Source organism: Neomonachus schauinslandi, chromosome 12, assembly GCF_002201575.2.
Source record: "Neomonachus schauinslandi chromosome 12, ASM220157v2, whole genome shotgun sequence".
NCBI classification, from domain to species: Eukaryota; Metazoa; Chordata; class Mammalia; order Carnivora; family Phocidae; genus Neomonachus; species Neomonachus schauinslandi.
Genome location: NC_058414.1, coordinates 15,095,950 through 15,123,085, shown reverse-complemented (window position 1 = coordinate 15,123,085; position 27,136 = coordinate 15,095,950). Strand labels below are relative to the sequence as shown.

The 27,136-nt window shown below is 38.4% G+C and overlaps 1 pseudogene; it reads right to left on the bottom strand.

Moving 5' to 3' along the window:
• LOC110574299 overlaps positions 1-27,136 on the bottom strand; it is a 56,987-nt pseudogene that overhangs the window by 6,316 nt on the left and 23,535 nt on the right.

Sequence of the window (27,136 nt, the reverse complement as noted above, 5' to 3'; positions counted from 1 at the left end):
GGGATTAAGTCTTGGTTTAGTGACTTGAGGCTTAAACTAAGTGGGTTTTTTCCAACACTCTAAGAACACAAAGACTTACTTCAGAAATGTAAACTTGTATATAGAAAGCTCTTCACAGGTCTTCTTATGTGCTTGTTCCCCACTGCTTAAAAAGTGCTTGTGAACCACAGAGAAAAGTACAAACTTGTTCCTTCTTATGGGCCCTCTGGGGCCTTGGTCTGTGATGTTAACGCCAGGACTTGATTTCTGAGTCTAGTGAGTTATTCGATCACAGCAGGGCCAGGGCACTTTAGCCATCCACCCACACTATCTAAATATGTCCAGCATCTGCACCAATTGGGTTCCTTTGGGACACCATGCCTGAATTATGCCTGAAATATGAGTGACACTGAGTGATTAGGAAAAGTGTATTCTCTCTACTGTAGTGATCCTCCTTGGGACAGTAGTTCATCCTGCATGCCTACCAGGCCTGGCACACACTAGGACTGCAATAATGTTTGCTGAGTAGCTTTACCAATGGTAAGAAATACATTCATTGTGTAGTTTCAAAGAACCTTTATACACACAATCCTCACCCAGTCTTTACTTACTATACTTCACTTTTTGCTGATATATAAAATTCAAATCTGAAAAACTCAAGACCATACTAAGGTCTCAGTAGCCTAATTACTATTCTGGTTGAGCTATGATTCGGCTCCATCAAATGAACAGCATTTTTCCCCTATAACTCATTGTTTATGGGTCATACTTTGAGTAGAGCAAGATTGAAGTGAGAAGGATTGTGATGCTCAGAAAAACATTGTTGAAAGATACATAATGTTCTTATTTCCTGATCAAGTAAAACCATCAAAATTGGACTCTCTGAGAATTTCTTGTATGTGAAGTTGCTAGGTGCTTTCACGTATATTGTTTCATTTAATCCATGAAATGGCTATAAAAAACATCACTGTGACATTAATATTTTTGATGATGAAACTGAGGTGAGAAAGGCTAAGTGAATTTGTCTTTCTTTTTTTCTCTGTATGTTCCATAGGCCATACTGTTTTTTTAAAAAAGATTTATTATTTATTTCAAGAGATAGAGAGCACAGGGGGAAGGGACAGAGGGAGACAACCTCAAGCAGACTCCATGCTGAGCATGGGGCCTGACACCGGGCTTGATCTCAAGACCCTGAGATCATGACCTGAGCTGAATGAGGAGTCATGCACAACCAAGTGAGCCACCCAGGTGCCCTCAAAGCCCATACTAGTTTAATTCTGTGGGAAAATTGCAGGACATTTATGCTTTCATTAAAGGCAACAACATTAGCAAAAATTTTCTATTTGCTTGTTTTCATTAATACTTGACAGAAAAGGGAAGGTTTTCCCTTTGAAACAAAGGGTTCTAGGAGGTTATATTCATGTTTATATGCACATACCTTTGTTTATTGAAGGAAAAAGAATCTCTTGATTAACCTTTGTTTTATCACTCTCATGGTTGACGATACATTTGTGTTCTTTATCCATTGATGCTTCAGTCACAGTCAGCCAGCTGAATTTCATGTATGTGTCCTTAGTCTTCATAGTGTCTCCCTGCTGGGATTTCAGAATTGTTTTGCCATCCTTTTCTTGCCAATCTATCTTGATAATGTCAGGGAAAAAATCCTCAAGAAGACAAAGGTATGTTCCAGCCTTATGGATTTTTATTTCAGCAACTGAAGGAAGAAAAATTGTGGGCTTGGGGTAAATGTCTTCATCAGGACTTTTATCTGTTGGAGAAAAAGGAATAACAATTAAACCATGATTGGAGGGTGCCTGGGTGACTCAGTCAGTTAAGCGTGTGCCTTCGAATCAGGTCATGATTCCAGGCTCCTGGGATGGAGCCCTGCATCAGTCTCTCTGCTCAGCAGGGAGCCTGCTTCTCCCTCTCTCTCCGCCTGCCTCGCTGCCTACTTGTGCTCTCTCTCTCTGTCAAATAAATAAATAAAATCTTAAAAAAACATAATTAGAGAAACACAAACATTGTGGGGTTTGGAAACACCCAGCACATAATAAAAGGAAAGAAAGTTGCTATAGAATTAGTGCTTACTGTGGCTTTTCATCCACAGAAGATTATGAGGTGCTTATTTTCTTAATTTCCTTGGGAAAAGAGGGTCTAGAGGTTATGTAACTTGCCCAAAGTCACAGCTATTAAGTGAAAAGCCCTGGATCAAATCATGGAATTTTTTTAAACAATACACACTCACTTGTTTGAGTGGGAATCTATCAAGTTGACCTTTTATTTACAAATAGGGATCTCATGCGCATTTCTGATACTGGAATTCTTCTTGATTTCTGATTCTATAGAACATCTCATTCTCACATCTGAACCACTGCATGAATTTGAGTAGGGCAATGTTTAATGCTGCACCTCCAAATTATTTACAATGCCTGAAATTTAGAAATAAAATGGCCATATTGCCAAAACTTCTATTTAAAAAAAATTATTGATTATTTTCAGAAATTTTCATATAGTAACCCAATCAAGTAATGCAGTGGTCAGAATTTTGTTTTGCTTCAGGAAATGTTCACTAAAAGTACATTTTATATTGGAATTTCATTTGAAGATACCTTGTCTAAGAAGACACCATATTTGACCCTTATCATCTCTCCCCAAATCTGAATCTGCCCTACAAGCCTGCTGAACTTGTAGTACCCCTCAATTTTCTTTCATTTCACCTGCTGAACAAAGTTATATCATCTAATGGTGTCATGTTAACAGTTATAGTCTGGGTTTTTTGCAGACATAATGTCAAATTATATAATGAAACATCATGGTTTTCAAGGGCATGTCACTTGAAGGCTGGATGGAATATTCCTTGGTTATACATTATTATTAATTGATGATTCAAATTATAAATAGAATTCTTTCCAATTTGAGTTCCAACTGAAACACAAATTGTTTACTAATTTTCTCTTTCCAGTTGTTTGGAGTTAGAATAATAATTTCATGGGCCATTTCCTAAGATAAAAATGAATAGGTTTCTCCTTTGAGAAGAAAGGAAAAAAAATTCTTCAGAATTTTTGCTTGTGCACCAAAGCTCCTGATTTTTATACTCAATGAGTAAGCAAGCAATGATGACTTTTTTATTTATGGTATAAATAAATATTAGGTCATAATGCACTTGTTTTAAGTTTGTACATCTTCCTTATAGTGCAAATAGTATTTTACTGATTATAAGAGTAAGACAGTGTATGGGGTGCCTGGGTGGCTCAGATGGTTAAGCGTCTGCCTTCAGCTCAGGTCATGATCCCGGGGTCCTGGGATCGAGCCCTGCTTTCAGCTCCCTGCTCAAGTGGGGAGCCTGCTTCTCCCTCTCCCTCTGCCATTCTCTCCACTTGTGCTCTCTGGCTCTATCTCTCTGTCAAATAAATAAATAAAGTCTTTTAAAAAAGAAGAGTAAGACAGTATATTTCCTCAACCATATATTTTGTCTTTAATTTAAAAAACATGTTATATAAAGCAAGATTTATTTTTCAGAGTACACGGTATTTACAGAATTTTTGCCTCTAGTCAATACATTAAAGAATCTAGTTTTCATCTTAAAAAGTTCAGTTTTTCATAGGAATACTTCTGATTCATCATAGTAAGGAACTTGAAAATCAAATCATGAGTTGGAAAAATCGGGATGGCAAGACATTATGCTTACCTCCTATCACTTTTACTTAGCTAGAGCCCTGAAGTTTCATTCTTTTCAGAATAGAAGGTATCTTGAACTTCCATAACTTTCTCAATGTGATAGTTAACTGAGCATTAAATAGTATTATTGATTATATATGATCGGTGCCTATATTTTATGGAATTATATTACATGCTTTTTTTTTTTTTACCATTTTTTAAAAAGATTTTATTTATTTGACAGAGAGAGACACAGCAAGAGAGGGAACACAAGCAGGTGGAGTGGGAGAGGGAGAAGCAGGCTTCCCGCTGAGCAGGGAGCCCAATGTGGGACTCAGTCCCAGGACCCTGAGATCATGACCTGAGCCGAAGGCAGATGCTTAACGACTGAGCCACCCAGGCACCCTACTATTCCTTTTTTTTTTTTTTAAGGATTTTATTTATTTATTTTAGAGAGAGAGTGGTGAGGGAGAGGCAGAACAAGAAGGAGAGTAAGAATCCTGAGCAGGCTCCACGCTCAGCCTGGAGCCCAACATGGAGTTCAAGGCTCAATCCCACTACTCTGAGATCATGACCAGATGCTTAATCGGAGAGCCACCCAGGTGCTCTACAACATTCTTTTTAAAACTTATTAAGAGTGTTTTTTATGGCCACAATCATTTCATTAATTTATAAAACAGAAACCATTTTACAAAATAAATAAATTTTCCCAATACATTTATAATATTCATAATCAAAAAAATTTTCAGGTAAATTGCCTGAGTTGTATATATTTGATGACTATGAAGCAGTATGAATTCTATATAAATTAACAAAATGCAATGACATTTTCAATTAAGTATGGTATTTCAGATCTGCATATTAATATTGATTCAAAATTCCTCTTTTATTTTTCTCATTTTTATTAAAAAATACTTAAAACTATTTCTTATGTAAATATGAATTTCAAATTTATGACATTTCTAAATATATTTAAAAGTACTGGGGCGCCTGGGTGGCTCAGTCATTAAGCGTCTGCCTTCGGCTCAGGTCATGATCCCAGAGTCCTGGGATCAAGCCCCGCATCGGGCTCCCTGCTCCACAGGAAACCTGCTTCTCCCTCTCTCACTCCCCCTGCTTGTGTTCCCTCTCTCACTGTGTCTCTCTCTATCAAATAAATAAAATCTTAAAAAAAAACCAACAACATTATAAAAGTACTAACTGTATCCCTAACTATATTCCAAAGCATTTTCTAAATAAAATTTAAAATTTTAATTGTTTTTCTACTAAATACCAGTGTGAAGCCCAACTTGTTACTGTTAGACATGATATCAATTAAGATAAAGGATTAAGATTTAAGTACATACGAAACTTAAAAATACCAAAAAAAAAAAATTTGTGCCAAATGAGGGAAAAGTCCCTTAAACAAATACCTCTAAATTCAAGGGTTTTGTATATCAGTGGACAGTAAGGTAACTTTCCACTAGAGTGGTTAGAAGTAGAGCTGAATCCTCTGGAGAATTTCTGCTCTGTCAATACAGTTGGCTACAAACCACTCTCCATACTGGATCCAATTCTCCCTTTAGGTTAAAAATGGGGCAACACCGTTTTACCATCAGAAAAGGCAATGTGTCAACTCACACAACTTATCTATCATGATCAAGTTTGTTCTTGGGCCAAACGCTTTCAAGACAATTACACATGTTGTGCATGAGCACTTCATGCAAGTCCACACAGACACAAGGGCAGATCCTATTACAGTGTTTGCACAATGTTGGCTATGCTGACCTTTACTGGAAGGATTGGTATCAAATCTCTCCTAAGATTTCCACATCTAAACATGCTATGAAAATGAGAGATTATAATTATAATTATCATTACCATTATTATTAGCAATTTGTTTGTGATGACTTTGCACTCCAACATCACATTTTAATCTCATGAGACCAAACCTTCTCTTACTAATAGGAATGCAGTATTTGGGGATAACAATTGGACCTATGTCAATCGAGCATCAAGATTCATTCCTTTGTTTGCACCTCTCTTTGCTCTACTATATCTGGAATTCTCTGAACCATGATCACTGAAAATGTGTCTTTCACACAACAATTGTTAGGGAATCACTTGTATTATCTTATCCAATGCCTTTCCAGTGTTAAGAAAATCAAATGGAAGCTAGTAAAGCCCAGTAATAGGGGGTCACTTCATGGAACTGATTCACTTGTACTGTCCAAAGCAAATGGCATTTTTCCCAACCGACAGCACAATCTATGAGCATTCCAAGCTCTCCTCAGAAATTTCTACCTCAAACTGACTTTGTTCCAGCTCATGTCCAAAGTTTGGCTTCAGACATCTACAGTGGGCCTTCATGGTGGAATGATTAAATCAATGGCCGGTTGCCTTGACATCCAAGCCTCCTATTGTCATGTTAGATCACTAGACACTCACCTGCCTGCCAAGTCTGCTGAAGGTCATCATCTGTGAATGACATTAAATGTCATGGTGCCCATAGTAATAATGCAGTGGTAACATGAAACAGGTTTGTTAAAGACCATTTCTTCCATTTTCTAAAATGGATGTGGAAGGCACTGCTCACTCTTTCACTTCACATTGCTCCTAAAGGATTCATGCATTGAAGTCTTTTTCTCATTTTAAGGTGGGAAAAACATATTTGAAAATTAGGTGTGCTTCTTTTTCTCAGTTAATAAAAAGTATGTACTCCGTTACATTTTCCCCTTACCGTTGAATATAAAATTTTACCCTATGCTTCGTGCTAGATAATCACAGGCCTTTTTTCTTCTGTTTTCATTTCCTTAGTGCTTTTGGTCTTCTATCTTTGTTTCATTGCTTAACTGTCCTTGCATATTTTATTTTAGGTCTCCTCAAATAGATTTTGGAAATAGGCAGTATAAATAAATGAGAAATAGTTTCTGCATTAGAGCTTGTTTCTTTTTCTGCCCCAGAACTTGATAGTTTAGTAAGGTCTACCTCAAAGTTGACATGAAAAATGGGAGAAGATATTTGCAAATCCCACTCTGTGATATAAATGCAAAACATTCAGAATTCAAACACACTGAATTCAGAATTCAGAATTCAAACACACTGAAATGCCAGAACATAAGATGAAGCTTTTGTTCCCAAAATTATGCCTCATAAAACAGAGTTTCCCCTATGTTTCAGTTTGGGCAATCTCTCATTTTAAAGGATGCTCTTCTAATACTCTACTTTGATTGAACAATGCACTTGGACAAGATATCAACCTGAAATAAACTCAACTAAAGCCAGTTTAGAGGTAGCACCAGTAAAAAAAAAAAAAAAAAAGAAGTTTAATATGGATTTGGTAAATATTACCTGGGACTAAAGTCTCTATACTTTATGCTTACATTGTACATATACAGAATGACAGAATAAATGAAAAAAATGCTTTTATTTTGTAAGTGGATAAATGTCTGTTCCAATAAAATATCCAAAGACATCATCATAAAAGTATCCCCAGACACTCAGACCCTAACTAAGATGACTCAGAAATTTGCTCTAAAGTATACATTTTAGATGCATGTGAAGAATCTGAACAAAATTTTTAATAAAATATGAGGTTAAAAAAACAGTATTTCTCAAGTGATATTTGTAATAATATAATTTTTAATTTTTAGGTATAATCCAATTAAGATATAAACTATTAAAAGTGAATATTTGAGGGGCACCTGGGTGGCTCAGTCTGTTAAGCATCTGACTTTGGCTCAGGTCATGATCCCAGCATCCTGGATGGAGCCCACCACATTGGGCTCACTGCTCATCTGGGAGTTTGTTTCTCCTTCTCTGTCTGCCTCTCCTCCCAGCTCCTGTTCTCTCTCTCTCTCTCTCTCTTGCATGCATGTCCCCTCTCTCTCAAATAAATAAAAAATAAAATGTTTTATTAAAAAAGTGAATACTTGACTTTTTATGTATATTAGTATAATTTTATATATTCAATTGTAAAACATCTCCCTTGTTTATATCCAGATGTTTCCACTGAAAAGGGAGAGATCAACTTATGTTGAGGTTAACAATATATGAGGTAATGCTTACTACATTCTACTCATTTTTAGAAACATGTAACAATGAGTCTTAGAAATTGAAAGTATTCTGCAAATACTGACCAATTATTCTTAAGTGACCTGTAGACTAGATCATAATTAATACCATTTTCTGTACTCCTGATTTAAAAAGAACTCCACTGAGTGATAATTGGAATTTGTAGAACTGACTTTTTAAATGAATTACTACATCCCAACCTATGCAGTAGATATTACCATATTTAATTTCATTTAGTTCTACAACATCCACGTGAGATGGCTGTTACCTTGACAGAATGATGGATGGAAATATAGCAAATGTTAACAGAATAAGTGTCACTATAAATTTTTAATACTTTACTTTTTCTCTTTTCCAATTTTTCCCTAATGGGCATGTATTATTTCTATACTGTTAAGAGAGCAATAACCAGTGAATCAAAATTTATTGGCTGAAGGATGATTACACAGAAAGTAAAACATCCAGAATGTGGACACATTTTTCTCTGCATCACACTCTCCTATAAAAAAAATTTCAGGGCGCCTGGGTGGCTCAGTTGGTTAAGCGACTGCCTTCGGCTCAGGTCATGATCCTGGAGTCCCGGGATCGAGTCCCACATCGGGCTCCCTGCTCAGCAGGGAGTCTGCTCCTCCCTCTGACCCTCCCCCCTCTCATGTGCTCTCTCTCATTCTCTCTCTCTCAAATAAATAAATAAATAAATCTTTAAAAAAAAAAAATTTCAGGACCTCATGAATTACATCTGTGTCACCATTATTTAATTAGATTGCTAGAATTTATATTGCAGTCAGTTGGGGGGGAAATGCAACTAGAAAGTTACTTTTCAATTTATGAATTCATGCATGCCTATGATCACAACCAGAAAGACACCAAAATATATCACTCCTTTCACTTTTCCAATGTTTCCCCAGCCTTGTGAAGATTCTTTGAAAACATTTGACTAGATTCTATAGGGTAGAAACATCCCTGTGAGATGTTCTCCCTCATCCGGGCCAAATTTCATCCCTAAGGCTAATGAAGAATGAACAAATTTACTAGTCTGAATTTGGAAAAAACAAACCCAGCTTATGACATTCCTGGATACATTTATGCAGTTAAATATGTCGATACCTAATACGAATTGCCTTCAGACAAAATGGCAAGTTTATCAATTTTTTGTTCATTCTTTTCCTGTGGTTATTTTTTGGAATCTAATAAATAAGATACACAAATTTCTTTACAAATGTTTCAACACAGAAATCCCTAAGGGATTAACAGCTCCACCCTGTAGGGACCCCCAGTTGCTCTAGCTAGTTAGCTCCTTGTTAATCTCCTCCATTCTAGCTCAGGCAGCAGCTACCTCCTAGGACTAGGAGAGAGTCAACTACCTCTCCAAGTAACCCACTGTTATTTATGACCAAACTGGGACCAAATCCTAGAATTCTGAGCCAGTACCAGCACCTAGCCTGCCCTCCTGGATCACCTACCTCGTCTCCCTACCTTAAGGGAAGAATTAAAACATATTTTACCTGTAATCCTGAGCAATGTGCCAGGACCAAACACTTTGTCGCTCCACCAGTTACTCCATGTACACTGTCTGAAAAGCTTTTACAGAAATCTCCCTGTGTGCCTCTTTTAAAATTGTGTCCATATTTTTCCAATATTTATATAAATATATATAAATAGACACTGCTAACATTAAACAAAGATAAATCTCAAGTAAAATCACATTAGATATGAATGTAGTCAAGAATGGATGAACTGACCCCTCTCTGCCTGGACAGCTTGGGTCTGTCTTTCCCATCTCACATGCATAGGAGAGTCTAATTTTACCTTTTCTCACCATGTTCCTGAAACTTCTAAATCTTTTTTCTTAAAAGGTTTTCATGTGTCATATCAGTTCTTTTCCTAGAGTGTAATTTACAGTTACTACTTCTGTGACTTTAACAGAGGAACAAAAATAGACATAATATATTTTAATATTTAAGATATGAATATTCAATATTTTATAGGTATTTTTTTATTTCTACACATTGAAGGGTAGACATCTGGTTTGATTTTAACATAAGTTTTTTCCAGATTTCAGTCCTCACTGATACTAGAACAGATGAGTTGTTACAGAGTGTGAAATATTAATGATGATCTTTTAACCCATTTATTCCTGAAAGACTGTTCCTTTGAACTTGAAATTACCCTATCAAGTTCCAGGATATGGACTTACAATTCTGAGCTGCCCATCAGAGGATCCTGCTTGGTTTGCTCTCCCTGCAGCTGTCCCAGCCGGAGTGCAAAGGCAGCTCTGAGTTCTGCAGCTGAGTCCTGCATGTAGTACAACTGCTCCCGTTCTTCTGCCAGCTTCCATATTTCCAGCAAATTTGATGCCAATACAGAAAGACTGAATTGAATGGTAACAAAAGGACTTGCAGTTTATAGAAATACCCTAAGAATCACATTGTGAGAATTTAATAAATGAATATTCAACATGACTTACTTGAAGTCTTGGGGGGAAGAGAGGCAATTTTAATGCCATGATTAGAAGCAGAAGTGTTTTCTGCATGAGGAGTCATACAAATTATGAGCTATTACTATTAAACATTCAACTACATAGTCTATTTAAAAGGTCAGACTACAAAAGACTGTATATTCAGAATAAAATATGGCTTAATGTTTCTAATAGCATATAATGGTATAGACCATGCATTATGGAACAAACAAGGAACTATTTGGTCCCAAACTTTGGCATAGTAACTAGCCATGTGAATGTAAGCAAATAACTGAACTCTCTAAGCCTCAGTTTCCCCATCAGTGAAATTGGAATAAGAAAATTTCCTGTATAGTGCTCTTAAGGATTGAGATAAGGCACAGAAACTAGGCAGTATGGTATCTGACTCTCAATAAATATTAGCTAATAGTATTATTGTCTTTAATCAGATGGTTTTGGGGCCCTTTATCAAATTTTCCACTAAACAAATATATGCAAAAGAGCTCATGAATCCGACATTCTATGTGTCTGGCAACTGCAGGCCAAAATACATGGGGCTCAATCAAGCCACAATCTAGAATACTTATCCACTAGGCTACAAGCTTTTTGAGTGTTGGGACTGTGTCTTGTGTACCCTTTTACCTCTAGCTTCCATCATAGAAACTGTCTTCAATAAATGAAAAAACAAGGATGTAAAACCATGCTGACAGCTTCTTTTCATGGATTCTGGAACTGAAATAGTTTACTGAGCTCACAAATTCCATTAAACTGGACCATCTCTAGGCAATATCACAAGAGCTGCAATAGCTCGGTTTTTGACTAAATTGAGCCTACCCACCAAGAAAGTAGAGTAATAATAATATGTTTATTTATTGATGTTCTATAGTCATCTACTGTAAGAGTTAAATTTTTTGCACTGCTCTTAAAGATGAAATCAAAAGCAATCATACAGTTTTTATGGGTTATTACAGCAAGGAACACTATTCATTAAGAAAGGAGCACTATTAATACTACAGGTACTTCATCAAAGTGTTTCTCACTTAAAAGGCCACCTACATGAATATCATCTTGAACCAATAACTTACACAAATATATCACAGACAAGGTCACAGAAATATTTTAATTTCAGGCCTGTATCTATGCTTTTATGTACATATTTTCTAAAAGTAGAATTTCAATCTGCTTGCAAGCAGGGAAGTAAATAAACCTTTACAAAGTAGTTTTGTTTCATATATAGCGACCAGTAGCTGCAAAATTGCTGTCCAAATGCTAAGTTGATTCTACATTGTTTTTTCTAAAAAGCATCTCTCGGTTTTTTATTCACAGGATATAAAAAGAACAAAGTTACTTACCAGGAGGAGTTACTATGAACTTAGTGCCTTCTACAAATATCTTGATCCAGCCTGGTTAGAGGTTATCACACTGGCTAGAGCTTCTACAAAAATGTAAGCCTCCTCCTGAGGTTCATGTCAGGGCCAGCAGGTAGAAACCTTGTACTGGCAATTTGATCTTTTGAGGTCATTAAAAGCCCTTGAATATAGGCTTCATGGCATCTGATATTTTATGTTCCTCAGATTAATTGATCCAAATTTCTGTTTTGATGGAGGCAGCAATCATGGAAAACTGCGGATAGAAAATGGATATGATGAGAGCAAATAAAAAGAAAAAGAGAGAGAGAGAGGAAAGAAGGAGGGAGTGAAGGAAGGAGGGAAGGAAGGAAGAAAGAAAGGGTGGAAGGAGGGAAGGAAGGAAGGAATAGAGAGGCAAGGGATAGAGAGGCAAGGGATAGAGAGGGAAGGGAGGGAGGGAGAGAGAGAGAAAGAAAGGGAGAAAGAAAGAAAATGGAAGAAAAAACAAAAGAAAGAAAAAGAAGATTGGGACTAACTGGCCATCCAATGACTTTTCTAAATTACCAGAAACAGTGTTCAGAGAACTAAGAGATTTTGATTTCCAGGTGCTCAAGTATGTGAAACTGCTCAGAGATGCATCAAAGGAAACCTCTTCTGTTCTCACAAACATCAGGCCTACTGTGCCAGCAGTTTAGGATTGTATTTCTGAAGATGATACGCTTCACTAACTGAAAAAGCGAGCATGCCAATAGAAATATACTTGAGAAATGTGAACAACGGTCTTCACTTTTTAGTAAGCCACTTTTGCCATTTGACAACACAAATTTTTTTCAGAGAAAGCAAAATGAAAAAATACTTTCTGAGAGACTATATTTTCCTAGAATAAAAGGAGAAATTTGTAGAATTCTATCTCCCACAGAAAAATAGATTCCTTATTAAAACTCAACTTGGGAATGCTCGCAAATACCAGGGGTTTTCTGTATTTTTAAAAATACTTCCCAGCATCATATTTATTCTCTTTTGTAACTGCTGTCTTTACAACCAGAAAACATCTGCATTTCTACTTTACAGCTGTCTCTTTTTAAATAAATTGTGCAAAAGGACTTTGCCATCACAAAAAAATAAATAAATAAAAAATAAAACTCAACTTGGAAAACAAACCCAGTTCTCTGATATGTTGAAAGAAGAAGCCTCTTGGAAGCTATTCTGTGATCTTTGGAAAAGCAGCTGTAGCCCTGCCTCTGTGGTTAACTAGCTTTGGACAAGGCATTTGCCATCCCTGGACCCCCACGTCCCATTTGCTGTGTGGGCATTGATTGGGCTACGTATGTCCAAAGGGCCCTTCCTGTTCCAACAGCTTATGAACCTGTGATTAAGAGTAGGAAAGGGGGAGGGAGGAGCAAGATGGCAGAGGAGTAGGAGACCTAAATTTCGTCTGGTGTGGAATTCAGCTAGAGTGCTATCAAACACTTCTGAACACCTACGAACACAACAGGAGATCGAAGAAAAGAATAGCAACAACTCTCTGAACAGAAAAGCGACCACTTTCTGGAAGGAAGGACGTGTGGAGAAGGGAATCCGAGGAGAAATTCAGAAGATAGATGGGGGGGGGGCCTCCGACGGCTGCTTCTGGCAAGTGATAGAGCCTTGGAGCACAAAATGGGAACTTTTAGAAGTCGGCTGCACTGAGGGACGTCGCTCCAGTGGCTAATGGGGGGTGGAACACTCGTGGAACAGTGTGGTCTCAGGACCCTCGGGGTCACAGAAAGACCAGGGGTGCCTGAGTGCAGCAGAGCTCCCAGGTATCTGAGTGGGGAAGCCAGCTGCAGAGACGGAGCCGAGGCGGGGGCTCTCAGCTCAGGGTTGCCATAAACCGTGATCCACGGCACAGTCGGGCCATTGCTGCTCCAGCAGGGACCCAACAAGCGGCAGATCCGGGGAGACTCCCTTTCCTCCCCCGGGAGGAGCAGTGCAGGAGTGCACCACAGGGATCTGCTGGGTTTGGAGACAACACATGGGGTCGGGTGCCAGAGATAGAAACGCGCGGTCACAGGCCGGGTGAGCACGGAGTGTGGCCGGAGACGGGAGAGACAGGAGAGACTGACTGCTTTTCTCTGGGGGCTCACTGAGGAGTGGGGCCTGAAATCTGGGCTCCTCTGGGGCGGAGATTGGGAGGCCGCCATTTTCACTCTCCGCCTCCAAAGCTGCATGGAAAGCTTGCAGGGAACAAAAGCTCCCAAGAGCAAACCCGAGCAGATTACTTAGCCTCACCCGGCCAGGGCGGGGCAATTCCACCTCCGGCAAAGACATTTGGGAATCATAGCAACAGGCCCCTCCCCCAGAAGATCAGCAAGAACAGCCAGCCAAGACCAAGTTTACGCATCAATGAGAACGGCAGAACTCCAGCGCTAGTGGAATACTACACATAGAATTCATGGCTTTTTCCCCATGATTCTTTAGTCTTTCAAAGTTAATTTTTTTTTAACGTTCTTTTTCTTTTGAAATTTTCTTTTTCCCTTTTTCAACCACATCTTATCAATCCCTTTTTTAAAAAATCTTTTTTATTTTTCATTTTTAGAGTCATATTCTAACCCTTCATAGTAGTTACCCTTATTTTTGGTATACATATATATGAGTTGTTCTCTCTTTAAAATTTTGGAATACAGTTTCTTCTAACAGACCAAAATATACCCTAAATCTCTAGTGTATGGCTTTCTTCTAGTCTCCTGCCTGATCACATTCTCTCCCTTTTTTTTTTTAAATCCTCTTCTTTGTTTTTTCAACCAAATTCTTATCTTATCAATTCCTTTTATAAAATCTTGTATAATTTTCATGTTTACAGTCATATTCCATCCCTTCATCATATCAACCCTTATTTTTGTACATATATAAGATTTTATTTCTTTAAAAATTTGGGAGGCACTTTCTTCTAACAGACCAAAATATGCCCAAAATCTAGTGTGTGGCACTGATCTATGCACCAGCCTGATCATATTTGATCATATTTTGTTTTTTTGTTTTTCTTTTTGTTTTTGTTTGTTTTTATCTTTTTCTTTTCTTTTCTTTTTCTTTTTTCTATCTTTCCCTTTCTTTTCCCCTGGTTTTAGAACTCTTCTGATTGTTTAGTGTATATTTTCTGGGTATGTTGTTACCCTGTTAGCATTTTGTTCTCTCATTCATCTATTCTCCTCTGGACAAAATGACAAGATGGAAAAAATCACCTCAAAAAAAAGAACAAGAGGCAGTACCGACTCCAGGGACCTAATCAATGTGGACATTAGTAAGATGTTGGAACTAGAGTTCAGAATGATGATTTTAAAGATACTAGCTGGGCTTGAAAAAAACATTGAAGATATTAGAGAAACCCTTTCTGGAGAAATAAAAGAACTAAAATCTAACCCAGTTGAAATCAAAAAGGCTATTAATGAGGTGCAATAAAAAATGGAGGCTCTAACTGCTATGATAAATGAGGCAGAAGAGAGAATTAGTGATATAGAAGACCAAATGATGGAAAATAAAGAAACTGAGAAAAAGAGAGATAAACAACTACTGGATCATGAGGGCAGAATTCGAGAGATAAGCAATACCATAAGATGAAACAACATTAGAATAATTGGGATCCCAGAAGAAGAAGAAAGAGAGAGAGGGGCAGAAGGTATATTGGAGCAAATTATAGCAGAGAACTTCCCTAATTTGGGGAAGGAAACAGGCATCAAAATCCAGGAAGCACAGAGAACCCCTCTCAAAATCAATAAAAATAGGTCAACACCCCAACATCTACTAGTAAAACTTACGAGTCTCAGAGACAAAGAGAAAATCCTGAAAGCAGCTCGGGAGAAGAGATATATAACCTACAATGGTAGAAACATTAGATTGGCAACAGAGCTTTCCACAGAGACCTGGCAGGCCAGAAAGGACTGGCAGGATCTATTCAGAGCACTAATGAGAAAAATATGCAGCCAAGAATACTATATCCAGCTAGGCTGTCATTGAAAATAGAAGGAGAGAGAAAAAGCTTCCAAGACACACAAAAACTAAAGGAATTTGCAAACACGAAACCAGCCCTACAAGAAATCTTGAAAGGGGTCATCTAAGCAAAGAGAGACCCTAAAAGCAACATAGACCAGAAAGGAACACAGACAATGTACAGTAACAGTCACCTTACAGGCAATACAATGGCACTAAATTCCTATCTTTCAATAGTTACCCTGAATATAAATGGGCTAAATGCCCCCAATCAAAAGACACAGGCTATCAGATTGGTTAAAAAAAACAAGACCCATCGATATGCTGTCTGAGACTCATTGTAGACCCCAAAACACCCCCAGATTGAAAGTAAAGAGGTGGAAAACCATTTACCATGCTACTGGACACCAAAAGAAAGCTGGGGTGGCAATCCTTATATAAGACAATTTAGATTTTAAACCAAAGACTGTAATAAGAGATGAGGAAGGACACTATATCCTACTTAAAGGGTTATCCAACAAGAAGAGCTAACAATTGTAAATATCTATACTCCTAACATGGGAGCAACCAATTATATAAGGCAATTAATAACAAAAGCAAAGAAACACACCGACAACAATACACTAATAATGGGGTCTTTAACACACCCCTCACTGAAATGGACAAATTTTTGAAGCAAAAGATCAACAAGGAAATAAAGACTTTAAATGACACACTGAACCAAATGGACTTCACAGACATATTCAGATCATTCCATCCCAAAGCAACAGAATACACATTCTTCTCTAGTGCCCATGAAACATTCTCCAGAATAGATCACATCCTAGGTCACAAATCAGGTCTCAACTGGTACCAGAAGTTTAGGATCATTCCCTGCCTATTTTCAGAACACAATGCTTTGAAACTGGAACTCAACCACAAGAGGAAAGTCAGAAAGAACTTAAATACATGGAGGCTTAAGAGCATCCTAGTAAAGAATGAATGGGTCAACCAGGAAATTAAAGAAGAATTAAGAAAATTCATGGAAACAAATAAAAATGAAAACACAACTCTTCAAAATCTTTGGGATGCAGGAAAGAGAGTCCTAAGAGGAAAGTATATAGCAATACAAGCCTTTCCCAAGAAACAAGAAAGGTCTCAAATACACAACCTAACCCTACACCTAAAGGAGCTGGAGAAAGAACAGCAAATAAAGCCTAAACCCAGCAGGAGGAGAGAAATAATAAAGATCAGAGCAGAAATCAATGAAATAGAAACCAAAAGACCAGTAGAACAGATCAACGAAACTAGGAGCTGGTTCTTTGAAATAACTAACAAGATTGATAAACCCCTGGCCAGACTTATCAAAAAGAAAAGAGAAATGACCCAAATAAATAAAATCATGAATGAAAGAGGAGAGATCACAACCAACACCAAAGAAATAGAAACAATTATAAGAACATATTATGAGCAACTCTATGCCAGCAAATTAGATAACCTGGAAGAAATGGGTGCATTCCTAGAGACGTAGAAACTACCAAAACTGAACCAGGAAGAAATAGAATACCTGAACAGACCCATAACCAGATAAGAAATTGAAGCAGTCATCAAAAATCTCCCAACAAACAAAAGCCCAGGGCCAGATGGCTTCCCAGGGGAATTCTACCAAACATTTCAAGAAGAATTAATACCTATTCTTCTGAAATTGTTCCAAAAAGTAGAAATGGAAGGAAAAGTTCCAAACTCGTTTTATGAGGCCACCATTACCTGGATCCCAAACCAGACAAAGACCCCATCAAAAAGGGGAATTACAGACCAATATCCTTGATGAGCACGGACACAAAAATTCTCACCAAAATACTAGCCAATAGAGTCCAAAAACACATTAAAAGGATTATTCACCACAACCAAGTGAGATTTATCCCTGGGCTGCAAGGTTGGTTCAACATCTGCAAATCAATCAATGTGATACAATACATTAATAAAAGAAAGAACAAGAATCATATGATCCTCCCAATAGATGCAGAAAAAGCTTTTGACAAAGTACAGCATCCTTTCTTGGTCAAAACTCTTCAGAGTATAGGGATAGAGGGTACATACCTCAATATCATAAAAGCCATCTATGAAAAACCCACAGCAAATATGCTCAATGGGGAAAAACTGAGAGTTTTCCCTCTAAGGTCAGGAACATGGCAGGGATGTCCCCTATCACCACTGCTATTCAACATAGTATTAGAAGTCCTAGCCACAGCAATCAGACAACAAAAAGAAATAAAAAGCATCCAAATTGGCAAAGAAGAAGTCAAACTCTCACTCTTTGAAGATCCCATGATACTTTACGTGGAAAACCCAAAAGACTCAATGGCTAGAACTCATACAGGAATACAGTAAAGTGGCAGGATATAAAATCAATGCCCAGAAATCACTTGCATTCCTATACACCAACAACAAGACAGAAGAAAGAGAAATTAAGGAGTTGATCCCATTTACAATTGCACCTGAAACCATTGGTTACCTAGGAATAAATCTAACCAAAGAAGCAAAGGATCTGTACTCAGAAAACTATAAAATACTCATGAAAGAAATTGAGGAAGACACAAAGAAATGGAAAAACATTCCATGCTCATGGATAGGAAGAACAAGTATCGTGGAGATGTCAATGCTACCTAGAGCAATCTCCACATTTAATGCAATCCCTATCAAAATACCATCCACTTTTTTCAAAGAAATGGAGCAAATAATCCTAAAATTTGTATGGTACCAGAAAAGACCCTGAATAGCCAGAGGAATGTTGAAGAAGAAAAGCAAAGCTGGCAGCATCACAATTCAGGACTTCAAGTTCTATTACAAAGCTGTGATCATCAAAACAGTATGGTACTGGCACAAAAACAGACACATAGATCAGTGGAACAGAATAGAGAGCCCAGAAATGGACCCTCAACTCTATGGTCAACTCATCTTTGACAAAGCAGGAAAGAATGTCCAATGGAAAAAAGACAGTCTCTTCAACAAATGGTGTTGGGAAAATTGGATAGCCACATGCAGAAGAATGAAGCTGGACCATTTCCTTACACCACACACAAAAATAGACTCAAAATGGTTGAAAGACCTCAATGTGAGACAGGAGTCCATCAAAATCCTAAAGGAGAACACAGGCAGCAACCTCTTTGACCTCAGCCGCAGCAACTTCTTCCTAGAACCATCGTCAAAGGCAAGGGAAGTAAGGGCAAAAATGAACTATTGGGACTTCATCAAGATAAAAAGCTTTTGCACAGCAAAGGAAACAGTCAACAAAACCAAAAGACAACCGACAGAATGGGAGAAGATATTTACAAATGACATGTCAGATAAAGGGCTAGTATCCAAAATCTAGAAAGAACTCATCAAACTCAACATCCAAAGAACAAATGATCCAGTCAAGAAATGGGCAGAAGACATGAACAGACATTTTTCCAAAGAAGACATCCAAATGGCCAACAGACACATGAAAAAGTGCTCAACATCGCTCGGCATCAGGGAAATCCAAATCAAAACCTCAATGAGATACCACCTCACACCAGTCAGAATGGCTAAAATTAACAGGTCAGGAAATGACAGATGTTGGCGGGGATGTGGAGAAAGGGGAACCCTCCTACACTGTTGGTGGGAATGCAAGCTGGTGCAGCCACCCTGGAAAACAGTATGGAGGTTCCTCAAAAAGTTGAAAATAGAGCTGCCCTACGACCCAGCAATTGCACTACTGGGTATTTACCCCAAAGATACAAATGTAGAGATCCAAAGGGGTACATGCACCCTGAAGTTTATAGCAGCAATGTACTCAATAGGCAAACTGTGGAAAGAGCCAAGATGTCCATTGACAGGTGAATGGATAAAGAAGATGTGGTGTATATGTACAATGGAATATTATGCAGCCATCAAAAGGAATGAAATCTTGCCATTTGCAATGATGTGGATGGAACTAGAGGGTATTATGCTGAGCGAAATAAGTCGATCAGAGAAAGACATGTATCATATGACCTCATTGATATGAGGAATTCTTAATCTCAGGAAACAAACTGAGGGTTGCTGGAGTGGTGGTGGGTGGGAGGGATGGGGTGGCTGGGTGATAGACATTGGGGAAGGTATGTGCTATGGGTAGCACTCTGACTTGTGTAAGACTGTTGAATCACAGATCTGTACCTCTGAAACAAATAATACATTATATGTTAAAAAAAAAAGAAGAAAAAGAAGATAGCAGGAAGGGAGGAATGAAGGGGGGGGAAATCAGAGGGGGAGACAAACCATGAGAGACTATGGACTCTGAGAAACAAACTGAGGGTTCTAGAGCGAGGGGGATGGGGGGATGGGTTAGCCTGGTGATGGGTATTAAAGAGCGCAAGTACTGCATGGAGCAGTGGGTGTTATATGCAAACAATGAATCATGGAACACTACATGGTGTGGGAATATATGGTGATTAACATAACGTAATAATAAAAAAAATTTAATAAAAATGACATAAACTGAAAAAAAAATAGGAAAGGGTATGCTATGGTTGCTCAACTGAGAAAGGAGTTGAAGGTTAGTAATGGAGGTTTTCTTAGAGGGTCCTTCTGACTTTGTGACATTGTGAGATCCCAGCAGGCACAATAGCAGGGGGCTTCCTCAGACTCAATGACATTAAGGATTATCAGGGAAAAGACTGTTGTCTTTCTTATCTGTACCCAAGCAGGAAATGGGCTTGTGTTGTTCATAATCTCTGATGAGCCATCCAGGATTCATTTCAGCCACTCTCCTCCTTTTTGTTGGTATCACTGCACAATGCCCTCTCCAGGGAAACCCTAGAGAGCTTGCATCCTATGTGCATGCTTCTGTCTGATGTTCCAGTAAAGGAGACTTGATCCTGAGAGATTCTAATTTTAGTATCTTTTTTTTTTTTAAGATTTTATTTATTTGACAGAGAGAGAGACAGCGAGAGCAGGAACACAAGCAGGGGGAGTGGGAGAGGGAGAAGCAGGCTTCCCGCTGAGCAGGGAGCCCGATCTGGGACTCGATCCCGGGACCCTGGGATCATGACCTGAGCCGAAGGCAGACGCTTAACGACTGAGCCACCCAGGCGCCCTAATTTTAGTATCTTTATTTGAAAAGCAAAGGAGAGAAATCAGAGGCACTTGAATAAATTGGCAGTGGACATGAAAACAATAAACAGACAAGACAGGAGTATAGCAACCTATGAACCAAGCCAGAGACACATGTCCATCCATGGGGTTTGCATTGCCCCTGAGTAGTCAGAATTTTCTCCAAGAGGGGGCATGAATCATGATTGCGGAGGTGGTAGCAGCCCTGTTCTTCAAAGGCAAGGACTGCTGAGGAAGTTTTCCTTTAAAACTAGAGAAAGACATTTTCAGTAAGATCTGTCTCAGGGTTATTTTATTATGTTCCTGGTGTAAAGAACTCTCAGATCCTAGAAGACCTCACCAAAACACCATGTTATAAAAATTCAATGTTATCTTCCTTTGGGGGCAACACCTTCACTTTTTTCCTTTAGGTTTTGCTTCAAACACACCTATCCTCGAGCTCTCTTTCTCTCTAAGTTATGGATTTCTCACCATATTTGGCAGGAGCATGGAGAATTATAAGGCTATCATGAAAATTGGAAGAAAAGACTTATTACTATGAGATAGTAATAACACAAATTTATGCAGAAATATATACTTTTATAGGTCAATAGTTTGAAGAAAGTTCACAAATTTGGAGGGATGTTTACAATTACTATAGTTACTGTTTTAGGTGCTATGATGTTACTATATTCTGCTGTGAATGAAGAAAAATCTTGGAGGAAGAAAATCCTTTGTTTTATTACCATGGACTCTTTTCCTATTCATAATTGTTAGCTTTTCAAAATAAAGCAAACCTTACTGTTGATTGGGGGACAATATAAGGTGTGACATTTAAAGAGTCCCTGAGTTCCTGTGTTAGCTGAGATGGCTCCGTGAAGCAGGTCAGTTGTAATGGGAAAGGATACTGTGATTTGTTGACCCTGTGCTAGACCTGTCCTGTATGGAACCTCCTTCAGCCCCCACCAACCCTGTGAGAAAGATGGAGTAACTTTCCTGGATTGTGCTGTCAGTTAGGTGGCTGAGCACGAATTCAAACAAGTTCTCTATCACTTCAAAGGCCTTGTAGTTTTCATCATTCATCCATTCATTCATTGTGCAACATTGTGCACACTGGTACAGCGTCCTTCCCAGGAAGCTTCTTATAGATTGGGAGAGGCAGAGAAAATTCACACTTCCAAAAGGCAGCCTAGGCCCTCCCCTCTCCCCACAGTTAGGATAGAAGATAAAGTGACCTTGGGTTACTTGGGCTTGAGTTAAGTAGTCAGGAGTTAGACTGGATTTGAAGTTTGTTGTTGCTATGTTATCAGGGTTAAATTTTTTTTTTTTTTTTTGTCAGAGTTGGAGACACTTAAAAATCCTCTAGTTCTACTTTGGCTTTGTCTCTTCACTTGTCTTTGAGCCTTCTCCCTGTTCTGCTCCCCAGACAGAATCAGCCTCTTGAAGCTCTCTTAGCTCTATTCCTCTGTTACTTTTACTCAGGGTTTGCCAGCGTGGTGGTGAAAGGTCAGAGAAGGAGACATTCTCTGATATTTTTATTAAGTCTCAGTTTTAAGCAGATACAGTGAAACTGGTATTAAGGACATGGCCTTCACAAGTACTTCTGCCTCTTTTCTAGAGGTGGAACATTTTCAATCCTCATCCCCTCCCCCAGCTGCAGGAGGTATCCACCTACTTCAGGCCATGAATTTAATGACCATCCTTCTGCAGATGAAAACTTCTTAGTTTTGGACAGAAGGGAGATGTTCTGGGCAAATTTTCAGTGGTTGCCTCCTTTGCCCTCCCTCAACTGCAGTGGGATTCCACCAGCACCTTCCTCTGCAGGTGAAGTCACTTGTTTTCTACAGTGGTGATGGGGTAGATTAGGTCTGGGTGGATTTCAACAGTAGCTGTTGTTCCCCTCCTGCAGTACCAAAGGAAGCTCTCTCTGGATTGTCCCTGATCTTCCCTGCAAGAATTTTGTGAGGTTTCTGGAGAAGACACTTAAAAGTTGCTGGAAAATACCCCTTGTATATTCCCAAGGGTTCACACTCTCTCACTAGACTACTGAGATCTTAACTGTTATATTAACAAATTCCACTTTAATCTTGTGACCAGGTGAAGGTGTTTGACATCTGCCCAAGGTGAGCAAATGCTCTCCTCCTATTTCTTCTGCAAGTGCCTGTCTCCAGTTTTTTGTTTTTTGTTTTTTGTTTTTTTTGTAAGTCACACACCCAGCAACCTCAGTTCTCTGATGGACTCATACATAATATTAATTTTCATTCCTGCTTTTTAAAATATTATTGTAAAATGGCAGCAGTGCCATTTCCAGCTCTCTACATCTCTGAGCTCATGTGGGTACTGTGCTTTTTTTTTTTTTTGATATTGTTTTTCTCTTTTTCTTACATTAAAATTCTACCAAAACTGGGCACATAGGTGGCTCAGTCAGTTAAGCCTTTGGCTCAGGTCATGATCCCCAGGTCCTGGGGTTGAGTCCAGCACTGGGCTCCCTGCTCCACAGGGAGCTTGCCTCTGCCTCTGCCTCTCTCTCTCTCTTTCTCTCTGTTTCGCATGAATATATAAATATTTTTTAAAGATAAATAAAAAATAACAAAATAAAATAAAATTCTATGAAAAACAGAAGAAAAGTAAATTTGAGGTGATTTCTGCCTAATTCTACTATTTGCCTTTCCCATTTTTAATTGCGTTTCTTTTCTTATAACTGAGTTGTGATATTTCTCTTAGTACTCTGAACACCACGTTCTTCCCTGATTTGTCTTTTGAAAATACTTTCTTCTAATCTGTGGCTTTTCCTTCCATTTTCCTGACATTTTCCATTTTCCTTCTTTTTTTAGTCTTGCAAGAGCAGAAATGCCAATTTTGAAGAAATGCAGTTTATCAAATATTTCTTTTATGATCTTGCTTTTGGTGTCCTATATGAGCAATCTTTGCCTAATCCAAGGTCACAAAGATTTTCTTCTGTATTTTCATCTAGAACTTTCATTTTTTAGGTTATACATTTACAACCAGAAAACAGTTTTAATTAGTTTGTGTATATGGTGTTTGGTACCAATTGAGTTGTTCTTGTTTTTTGTTTTGTTTTGTTTTGTTTTTTACATAGGTGAACAATTGTTTGAATACTGTTTGTTGAAAAATCTACTCTCTGTTCATTGGATTTCCTTAGCACCATGTTAGAAATTAGTTAACAACTTACGGGTTGCCTTAGTTCTGAATTCTTTTCCTCTAATCTATGCATATATGAATTCACCAATACTCCCCTTCTTGATCATTGAGGCTTAATAGTAAGTGTTAAAACTCTTTTCAAAACTGGTTTGGCAATGGTATGTCCTTTACCTTCCCATATGAATTTTGCAACCAGTTTATTGATTTCCATGAAAAGTCCTCCTGGGATTTTCACTGGGATTACACTTCCATGAAAAGTCCTCCTTGGATTTTCACTGGGATTACACTGAATCTACTTAACCCTTTGGGGAAGTTTTGACATCTTCAATATATTGAGTCTTCCAATCTATGAACATGGTATACTTCTCCATTTATTTAGTTCTTCTTCAACTTCTGTCATTAAAATTTTATTGTTTTCTGCATACAAATCCTTCGTATATTTGGAAAAATTTTCACTAAATATCCTAAAGGTTTTTTGATATTGCAGTTGTTGCTATTGTAAATGGTACTATTTTTAAATTTCAATTTCCAATTGTGAATTTCTGATATATAAATTACAATGATTTTGCATCTCACTTCTATGTTACAGTGTATAGTCCTCCATTGTGTGTACATGCCATCATGTATTTGAGCAATCTCCTGTGTCTGGATATTTATGTATTTCACATTTTGCAGTTACCCAATGAATACCTTTGGCATATATATTTTAATAATGTTGAAATTGTGCCTTTAGAGTAAATTTCTGAAAATATTCTTGCTAGGTGAAAAGTAAATGCATACGAACATTTGTTAGATATTTCCAAACTCCCCCATGTTGTATTTTGAATCCTTACCAGAAATGTATGAGTGCCTGTTTTCTCTCACAGCTTTACCAACAGAGAGTATTATAAACTTATCTATTTTTTTAAGATTTTATTTATTTATTTGACAGAGAGAGAGACAGTGAGAACGGGAACACAAGCAAGGGGTGTGGGAGAGGGAAAAGCAGGCCCCCCTGCCAAGCAGGGAGCCTGACTTGGGGCACAATCCAGCTGGGATCATGACCCGAGCCAAAGGCAGACACTTAATGACCGAGCCACCCAGGCACCCCTATAAACTTATATTCTTGACAGTCTTATGAGTGAGATATAGTATTTCAGTAGGTTTAATTGAACTTTATCTTATTATAAGTGAAATTCATCAACATTGTATAATGTTAAGATCTCTTTTTATATTTCTTTTTATGAGTAGACTTTTCATATCTGCCATTTTCCTATAGGATATTTTAAATGTTTTAACTCCATTTTTAAAATAATTTTTATTTTGGGGATAGTTGACCATTATATGCTATACAGGTTGTAAATATTCCCTAATATTTTGTTTTTGTCCTTTAACTTACGGTGCTTTTTGCTATGCAAGTTTTGCTTTCATTTTCATGGCATAAACTTTGTCAATATTTTCTCTTATTACATCTTGAATTTTAGTTATAATTACAAACTCCTTCCCTTACTCTTTCTTGCACAGGAAGGGCTGTCAAATTTTTTCTGCAAGGCCAGATAACAAATATTTTATTTAGGCTTTTGGACTAAGGTCTCTGTTGTGAATCTTCACATCTGCCATTGTAGCATAAAAGCCCTCATAGACAGTTAGGAAATGAATAGGCATGGCAGCGTTCCAGGAGTGTCAGCAGGTATTTTATTAGAAATGTCAGAAAGAAAAATTTGTCTACTCTCACTTATTTCTATTACTTAAAATAAAAAAGAAAAGAGTAGGTTATGGGTTTTGTTTCATATTTTGTTAGATTATGTTCAAATATGCCATAATAACCCATATAAGCAAGTGAAGCCTCAATATAGTGAGCATTAGACATGCTCCAAGCAGTTGTATGAACTTTATATTCATTATTTAAGTTACCCTCTCAACAGTTCTTTCAAGTAAATATAATTATATTTTCCATTTTCAAGTGAGGAATCAAAGATATATTAAGCAATTTATCCACAGTAAGACAGTTATTATGGATGATGCAGGGGAAAGATGGTGGAGGAGTAGGGGACCCTATTCCAACTGGCCCCCAGAATTGAGCTGGATATCTACCAGACCACTCTGAGCCTGAGATGTAAGAAGATAGATCTGGATCTCTACAAACAGAATATCGCAGGTGGTTGGTTTCAAGGTACAAAGCGGGGAGCTGTGATTCCGCGGGAGGATATCTGAGGATAAACAGCAGCAGGAGGGAGTCTGGCTGTGGGGATCCCATGCTGCCAGTGAGTGATAGCCTCCTGTGCTGGGGACCAGGGACAGACTCACAGACCAGTAGCAGTGGGGAAAGGACTTTAGATGGAAACCGAGTGGCAGGGTCGCGCGTGCAAACTCGGAGCAGCTGGTGGTTTTAGAAGCACAAAGGGCAGAGACGTGCCATGACCTGGAGGCAAGGACTGTGAGCGCAGCTGAGGGGCACACAACCCAGGATGCTGCCGTTTATAGCAGCACAAAAAGAAACAGAGATAGTGTGGCCTGGAGAGCTCACTGAACAACAGAGTGCAATCTCTCTGCTCTGAGGCAGAGGGTTGGAAATGGTCTCTTCTGCTCTGACTCTCAGAAGAGACCTGGAAAGCCTCCAGGGAAAGCCACAAGAGAACAAAAGCCCCAAAAAACCATTTCCCACTGAGCACATCCCCCGCCACAGGGGGCAGGGCAACTCTGCCCAAACAGGGTTGCCTGAGTAACAGCACAGCAGGCCCCTCCCCCAGAAGACAGGCTGGGAGAAAAAGAGGCCAGCAACCTTAAGGTCCCTAGAAAACAAGTGCATCTTGCTTGGGTTCTGGTCAATAATTTGCACTCTATACATTCCCTCAACCACCCATCAACAGAATGACTAGGAGGAGGAACCCCCCAAACAGGAAAGACTCAGAGATTATGACTTATGCCACAGATTTACAAATGGATGCAAATATAACCAAGATGTCGGAGATGGAATTCACGCTAGCAATTGTGAAGACAATGGCTAGAATGGAGAAATCAATTAATGGCAACATAGAGTCTCTAAGGGTAGAAATGAAAGCTGAATTGGCAGAACTTAAAAATGCTATCAATGAGATGCCATTTAATCTACATAATCTAACAGCTAGGGTAAGCGAGGCAGAAAAATTAATTAGTGACCTAGAAGACAATTTAATAGATAAAAAGGGAAAAGAGGAGGCCAGGGAAAAACAACTCAGAATCCATGAAAATAGAATCAGAGAAATAAGTGACACCATGAAGAGTTCCAATGTCAGAATTATTGGAATCCTGGAGGAGGTGGAGAGAGAGAGAGGACTAGAAGATATACTTGAGAAAATCGTAGCTGAGAACTTCCATAATCTGGGGAATGAAACAAACACTCATGTCCTAGAGGCAGAGAGGACCCCTCCCAAGATCAAGGAAAAGAGGCCAACACCCTGGCATGTAATAGTAAAACTCG